This window comes from Delphinapterus leucas, chromosome 1 (genome assembly GCF_059928025.1).
Source record: "Delphinapterus leucas isolate spDelLeu-1000000601 "Yukka" chromosome 1, BTC_Dleu_Yukka2, whole genome shotgun sequence".
Classification (NCBI taxonomy): domain Eukaryota; kingdom Metazoa; phylum Chordata; class Mammalia; order Artiodactyla; family Monodontidae; genus Delphinapterus; species Delphinapterus leucas.
In genome coordinates, this window is record NC_143129.1 from 37,596,465 (window position 1) to 37,605,030 (window position 8,566).

The 8,566-nt window shown below is 45.6% G+C and overlaps 1 pseudogene; it reads right to left on the bottom strand.

Annotated features, from left to right (window-relative positions):
- Positions 1-8,278, bottom strand: part of LOC111171423 (UDP-N-acetylglucosamine--peptide N-acetylglucosaminyltransferase 110 kDa subunit pseudogene) — a 28,590-nt pseudogene extending 20,312 nt beyond the window's left edge.
- Between the last annotated feature and the right edge of the window lie 288 nt (positions 8,279-8,566).

Genomic DNA, 8,566 nt, shown 5'->3' on the forward strand with positions numbered 1-8,566 from the left:
AATTATAGTCATTCTAGGTCCCTTTTCTTTACTTTGACAGAGCTGCACTAGATGACCCCAAGTAATATAGCACTCTTTCAGTAGTAGCTTAGATGTTATTGGTATTCTGAAACAAATGAAGACAATGACACATGAATCTGTGCAACGTCTCTGTAACTCTGTTGTCTTAGAGTTGCCTCCATTTTACAGATGATAAGATGACTGTGCATAGAAGTAGATGTTTGGAACCAGCGGTTCCAAAGTAAGTGGAGGTAAACCACAAATTTCCTTCCTTCCTGAAGCTCACTTAGCCAAAACATAGGCTTCTGAATATTAAGCTGTAAGGCATATTATCAGTACATTTTGAAAGAAGCTATTCTTCTAGGATTTCCAATTAATAGCAGGAGGTTTTGAAATTCTTAAAAGATCAACTAATTTTGTGAGATTTACAACTCTATTTTCCTGTCAAGCAAGAGTCATCTGAGCTTCTGGATGCTTCTCTGAACCTCTTGAAGTTTTCTTCTTGCTATCTGAAATTCATGCCAGATAAGTCTTTTTCTAGTGCGTATGTACAGACTTGTGTATTTTTATATAGGAAAGCGATGCAGTGAGTCAAGTCGGGAGTTAAGCCCTCATTCTCAGAGTGGTATTGAGGTCCTGGTGAAATATAATCATCATTTCCTCAGGATCGAAAAGCAGTTATCTCAGGTGTATAATCCCATTAACTAGTTATACATTTACGTAGGATACATGTATTTATTGTACCTACGAGGTGCGTTCTCTTTGGGAAGTACAAAGCTCTTAGAGACATAGGTTGTTCATTTTTTTGTTATCCCACAAATCCTGTGACCCTTTGAGCAGGAAAGTCTATATTTTACTAACATCTAGAACCAGCAGTTAACACGGTGTCTAAGATGTAGTCAATAAATATGAAATAGATAAATGAACACATTTTTATGTAAGGGCCAGGACATGGACAAATAGAAATTTTTCATTTTCAGTCACAAAGCAACAACAGACATAAAAATGATACAGACAACAAGTGCTACGGTCATTCAAAGAAGGCATAGAATAGATAGAAGGATCTCCTCTATGGCACAGGGAACTATACTCAATATTTTGTAATAACATCTGTATGGGGCACCTGCTCCACACCAGGCCCTATGATAGGTGCTTACGTACTTTCCCTCTCCTGCATCCTATGGGGAAAGTACTTCTGCTATAGATTTAACTTTTGCCTCCCCCATTAATAACTTTTTTAAACCTTATTCACATTGCATCAAAGGGATGCTTTGATGCACTGCTGAGGTCTTCTCAGCAAAGCTCATGGGAATTTGGTATATGAGGATCCACAATAGCTATCCATTTCATCGGTGTCAATCTTTCTGGACAGTTTGGGTGGAAAGGACAATTCCTGAAGGTGCAATACCTTCACCGCATGTACTAGCATTGGGTCTTGCTTGTGTGTGTGTCACCGACTTCAGCCTTGCTGTATCAATAATAGCTAAGATACTGTAGAGCTGAGAGGCTATTTAAGTATTTATAGATATATACATAAGATAAAAGCACCTAACTTTTTTCTACCTATTGCTTACTTTCCACAGCGGTGTACACATCACACTTTAGGAAACAGTGATGTTGTCCAATTTGTCTTCTCATTTGAAGATGAGAAATGAAGGTCTGGAGACCTTTCATTGCTCAAGGTCATTGGAATAAGGGCAGGATGCTGGGATTCCTGACTTCCAGGGAACCTAACTTTTCTCTGAAATTATACTGTCCCTTAATCTCTTAGCAGTACATAAAACAAATATTGGTGACCTCGTGACATGCCAGCCCTTTGGTGAAATGGAGATCTGTAACTGGTTCTCAAACTTTTAAGAAATGGGAGTCTAGAAAAAAAAAACCCAAAACAGTCATGCAAAGACTCACTGGGCTGGAAGCGGAGCCCGTGGTCGTCTAGCTCAGTGCTGGGCTGAACCCTGGATCATCCAAGGAGGGTCTTGGAGGCCTCTCTGCAGGCCAAATAGTCAAGGCATAAGGGGGAATCAGGCAGGTTTGCTTCTGTTTCTTCATGTTATTTTCATGTAAGATAGCACTGAAAACTTCAAAAGTAACACTGAAAATGTGCTTATCCATTTTCATCTTATAGGTAATGACATGAAGGCTCAAAGGGGGATCATGTTTTTCTAGTTGATAACAGACAACATTCCTCATCCAGCATTCCTATAGCTTAAAAAAGCAATAGAGGCAAGTGGGTCCATGAACGTGGGTTTTGTGGTCACGCAGATTTGAACTTGCATCCCAGCAGGGCTTGAATGGAGTTTTTCTCTCCAAATTAGGCAAATTGCTTCTCCAAGGCTCATGGAGTGGTCAGTGTTGTTATAGGGGAGTGAGGTAAAAGCATTTTCTTCACCATATCCTGCCCCAGACATGTTATCTGAAAGGAAGGAAGGAAAAATGGGAGGGATATATGGAGAAATAAGGAGGAAATTAAGGTGGCAGAGAACATTCCTAAAAGTCCTCCGTGTTACTTCTGCTGTGCTTCCACACGCTCCTTGGGACCTTGCTTGCCAACAGAAATGTTGATTAAGCACTCTGGTTCTTATGTACTTTCTGCATTGGGAACACTTATAGTTCGGTTTCAGGGCTCTGAACTCCCCAAACTGGGGAACTTATTAAAAGGTCCTTTGAAAAAGCACAAGTGCCCCAAAGTTTAATGGCATTAGATTTTGGCAATGATTTCTTGAATATGACACCGAAGGCACGGGCAACAAAAGGAAAATAGAGAAATTGGACTTCATGAAAATTTTTAAAACTCTGTGCATCAAGACCCTATCAACAGAGGAAAAGGGCAATCACAGAATGAGAGGAGATGTTTGGAAATCATATATCTGATAAGGGATTAATATCCAGAGTGTACAGAGAGCTCCTAAAACTCAACCACAAAGCAAACAACCTGGCTAAAAAATGGGCAAAGGACTTGATTAGACATTTCTGCTAAGAAGATACATAAATGACCCATAAACACATCAAAAGATGCTCAGCATCACTGATCATTAGGAAAATGCAAGTCAAGACTACAGTGAGACACCACCTTACACTCATTAGGGTGGCTACTGTGAAAACAAAAAATAACAAGAGTTAATGAGGATGTAGGAAATTGGAACCCTGTGTACTACTGGTGAGAATGTAAAATGGTACAGCCATTGTGCAAAATATCATGGTGGTTCCTCAAAATTAAAAGTAGGATTACCATATGGTCCAGTTCCACTTCTGGGTATATACCCAACATAACTGAAAGCAGGTTTTCCAAGATACTTTGTATACCTATGTTCATAGCAGCATTGTTCACAATAACTAAACTGTGGAAGCAACCCAACTGCCCACTGACAGATGAATAGATAAGCAAAACGGGGTGTATACATAACAGAATATTATTCAGCCTTAAAGAGGAAGTTCTGACACACTACAACATGGATGAATCTTGAGGACATGATGCTAACCTACCAGTCACAGAAAGACAAATGTTGTCGATTCCACTTGTATGAGGCACCTAGAGTGGTCAAGTTCATAAGACAGAAAGTCGAATGGTGGGTGCCAGGGGCTGGGGGTAGCGGTTGCTGGAGGGCAGAGAGTTCCAGTTTTTCCAGAAGAAAAGAGTTCTGGAGATTGGCTGCCGCACAACGTGAATCTCCTGAACGTTTCTAAACTCTACACTCATAAGTGATACGATGATACAATTTTATGTGCATTTCACTACAAATAAAAACCAAACATGGACTTCCCTGGTGGCGCAGTGGTTAAGAATCCGCCTGCCAATGCAGGAGACACGGGTTCGAGCCCTTGTCCGGGAAGATCCCACATGCCGCGGAACAACTAAGCCCGTGCACCACAACTACTGAGCCTGCACTCTAGAGCCTGCGAGCCACAGCTACTGAAGCCCGTGTGCCACAACTACTGAAGTGCATGCACCTAGAGCCCGTGCTCTGCAACAAGAGAAGTCACCACTGTGAGAAGCCCACACACCGCAACGAGGAGTAGCCCCCGCTCGCCGCAACTAGGGAAAGCCCGCGCACAGCAACGAAGACCCAACGCAGCCAATAATAAATAAATTAGTTAATTTTAAAATTAATTTAAAACAGTATTAAAAAAATAAAACACCAAACACAAGTGGCCCTCGGAGACACAGTAAATATTTTTGTCGTTCACAGTTTAGAGCTGCCTCACTGTCAGGGTGCTAGTCTTCAGTCAACTAGCTGAGAACTGGTACGGAGGGGATGGGAACTTCCATGAAAGAGCTTCTGAAGCTAAGTAGCCTGGTCCAGTTCCTAATTTCTTCAACGAATATCTGAGTGCTTGCTGGAGCCAGTCACTGTACTTGGTCCTCGAGATAGACAGCTGTGAAAACATTATACAGAGAGCGTTGCAATCTGGGAGTGAGAGGTGGGGTAGGGAAGGACCTGCAAATGAAAGCATGGAAGTTTTTAGCATGTTACCAGATGATGCAGGTTACGGGAACAATAAAGCATCAAAGGGAAAGAGGGCTACCCTAATTAGAAGGGGATATGGGGACAGACCGGAGAGAGAAGCCACTGTAGATACGGAGAGAAAGAACATTCTAGGCAGAGAGAATAGTAAGTGCAGGAGGCTATGGGGAGGGAGCTGCTAGGAACAGCCAGGGACAGCGTGCCAGTGTGTCTGGAAGGGCTTGAGGGAAGGGGAGGGACAGTGTGTGTGTGTGTGTGTGTGTGTGTGTGTGTGTGTGTGTGAGAGAGAGAGAGAGAGAGAGAGAGAGACGGGGGGATGGGGAGGGGGAGAGGGAGAGAAGACTGCTTTTTTTCGAATCCAGATGGGAGCCTCTGAAGGGTTTTGAGCTCTGAGAAACACGATCTGACTTGGCACTTACCAGGATCACCGTGACCACTGTACCTAGAACGGATTGAATGGGAGGGGGCAAAGCAGAAAAACGCATTTGAAAGGGGTGCACAGAAGGGGAGAGCAGGGCTGGTGGGACCTGAGGGGAGAGGTTTTCTGTCTCTTGCAGGGTGCCGGCTAGGGTTTAGTCTGGGTGTGGCCGCCCCGCTCCCCGTCTGCAGCACTCTGCCCTCCTCACCTCCTGTAAACGGAGGCTAAGTGCATCCTTGAGGCTCTCCCAGAGAGCTGATGGCCTGCCCGGGACAGTCCTGAGTCACAGCCCCTTGGCTGTCACCAGCTCCAGGGATGCTCCTGTCCTGAGCATTAACCTCCCTCAGGGAGAGTCCTCATTCTCCAGGGAGGAAATTGATATCTCACTGCTGCGGGATCTTAACTCCTGTAAAGCTGCAGGACAAATGACTTCCCTGAACATGCTTCATGCAGGGAAGAATGGGTAATCTCAGACAAGGGAATAAAACTTCTCAAATCTCCAAACCAGGGGATTGCAGAGAAGCTCGCTGTCTTCTCTCTTGGGTGCGTGTGTGTGAATCGGAGAAGGAGAGGGCGGGCACCGACTTGGGTCTCGGTTCGCCCCCGCGGATCATCCTTCCAGGGCAAGTTTTTCTTAGTGTCACTCGATTTCCTGAAGTGGGAGAATAAATACCCAGTGTAGAAAAGGGGGAAGAAAAGCGTGTTAGTTAGCATGAAATATGGTCATCTCATGACTCGTCCATTATGTATTTGAGGAAGCGAAGATTCTGAAGACCTTCACCTACTCAAGGAGAGGAAATTGCCTCTGTCTACACCAGGACCTCTTACTTTTGCCACTGGTGACATTTTGTGTCCGATAATTCTTTGCTGTGGGCTGTCCTGGGCATTGTGGGATACTCCTACAGTATCCCTGGCCTCCGCCCAGCGGACGCCAGCAGTCCTTCCCCAGCTGTGACAGCAGAAATGCCTCCTGAAATTGTCAATTGTCCGGGAGGCGGGGAGCTGGGGGGAAGGGGACAGAGTTGCTCTGGGTTGAGAGCCCCTGACCCAGGCTCAGCAGGCACATGGGTGAAGTCAGGACTGTGTATGTCATGTCCTCTCTGGCTAAGAATAATCGATGGAGTTTAAACTAATAGTGGCTTCTGCTTGGTCACTGGGACAGCAGAGCATTCACTGTTCTGCCTTGAGAGAACAATTTTCCTGTGTTTTAACTAATAAGGCCCTTGTGATGGCTGGATTCTGGGCACCTCAACTAATAAGCGTGCCTATAAGGCAAAGAAACCAAAACCAACGTCCTCCCTGATTGCCAGGGAGGGGGCATGTTTTCTTTCCCCTCCCTCTCCTGGATCCATGCAGTAATTAGCCAAAGTAAAATGAATATTAGCTCATGCTAAATTGCCTTTACAGTGTACTCGCCAGCACTGATGCAGTAGTGCTAAAACAATGTTTTTTAATAAATTTTTTAAAATTTATTTTTATTTTTGGCTACCTTAGGTCTTTGTAGCTGCGCGTGGGCTTTCTCTAGTTGTGGTGAGCAGGGGCTGCTCTTTGTTGCGGTTCACGGGCTTCTCACTGCATGGCTTCTCTTGTTGCAGAGCACGGGCTTTAGGCGCGTGGGCTTCAGTAGTTGTGGCACGCAGGCTCCGTAGTTGTGGCACGCGGGCTTAGTTGCTCCACGGCATGTGGTATCTTCCCAGACCAGGGCTCAAACCCGTGTTCCCTGCACTGGCAGGAGGATTCTTAATCACTGCGCCACCAGGGAAGTCCCTAAAGCAATTATTTTTTTAACTTTATGGCTTTAAATAATCCTTGGCTCTGAAATTCCCTGTACCCCTCATCTACGTAACCACAGGCCCCTCTGCCCTAAATCCTTTTCTTACACTTTGTAGCTTTTTAAGCAAGGCGCCTCTTTAGGAAGACATAATCCCTTCTCTGTAGAAAACATGAAAGACCTGAACAAATCAAGATTTCTCCATGGAGAATTCAGCTAGTCCTGTGCTTAGCTCCAACAAGGAAATCCATCTCTACACCAAGCACGCCATTACCCGGACTAATGTCTGACTTGAATAACAAGCAAAATATTGGCTTTTAATTGTACTCTGCTGGGTCACAAAGCACGTGTGAGAGAGGAATGTGCCCAGCTTCTCCAGGAGAAACAGGTGAGGCCTCTAATCCTCCTTTTCTGTCACCTTGCCCTCCCCCTTTCCAATCCTTTCTCTTCTCAGCAGAGCAGAGGGAAAAAAAAGAGACAGCTAAATTATGTTTAAAATGGAAGAGTCTAAAAGAAGAAAAACGGTGGTCAGTACTGACTTGGGAGAGGATGCATTATCTATCAACAGCCTCTGCAGTGTGGGCCATTTGAGGACAATCAGTGTTCTCACCGGCTTGCTGGAGGGTGATATCTGCGGGCCTAAACCAGGCTTTCTCAGCCTCAGCAAGACTGCTGGGTGGGGTTGGATGCTTCTTTGCTGTGGGCCTGTCTTGTGACGGAAGGACTTTTAGCCTCGCGTAAGCTGTGACCATCCAAAGTGTCCCAAGACACTTTCAAATGTCTCCTGGGTGCAAAATTGCCCCTGGTTGAGAACCACGGCCCGAAGCCCTTCCATATTGGGATGTACTTGCTCTCTCTCCCAATCTCTCCCCACCCTCCCCAGTACACAAAACCCAAGAAAATCATGGTTCCTGTGTTAAAACTGGGGAGATGAACGTGCTCTTCATGTAGGTAGAATGAGTGGAAAGGAAAAAGACACTGACTTGTGTGTAGTCAGGGGACAGAGTGGGGACCCCCTCATCGCCAAGAGTGAAAAGAGTCTTAGGATGTGGGTGTGTTTCTGGCCCCTCTGGGAAGTGGCAATGCCCCTGGTTGAACAAGCCAACTTTCGAACGCCTCTACCCTGTGCACTTTGGAATTGGGCTTGCTGTGGGCGAGATGAGGAGTGATGGCGAAGCTGAAGAGATGAAGACGCCTGTGAAGGTGCTGACTGTCTCCTCCCACACTACTTGGGACAGGGGAGAACAACTCAGAGAAATACCCATTGCTCAGACAATGACGATCCTGTCTTGGACCTAAACATCGGGATGAAAGAGGGCTACTGACAAGACAGACGTTGTGCAAGCATGCGGTTGCACTTTCATTACAGACATTGAGGCAAACATTTCACTCCTGGTGATATAAGACCTCCCTATTTTTAGGAACTTACAAGAAGCATTATTGCTTGTTCTTACCGGCCAGAAGGAAAGGCGGGAGAACGAGTACACTGCAATGAGCCCCCATCTCCACTAGATGGCGGTGTACACCTTCCTCAGAAGCCAGGCGGGCAGCGCTCTGGGCAGCTCGTTGGCCTAAGCAAGACAAGGGCCACTCTTCTTTCGGGAGACAGGCGTCTCCTGTCATTGTCGGCACAAACAGCCCCAAACAATTGCACTGACCGCACAGCTCTAAGCCACGTTCCAGGGCACTGCCATCTGTTTCGGAGTGAATGCTGGGAAAATGAACCACGCTGCTAATTTGTTTCATTGGGGGAAAATAAGATCTCAAGTGACAGTGGGTGTAATTTATTTTTCCAACAAGAATAGGGGCAAAGCCATTTCATCCCCCCCCCAACTGCTACCATAAATGAAAGCAATCACCTAATTGGTCCTGAATTACTAACTGGCAGGGTAAAGATCTGCTGGAAGTCAA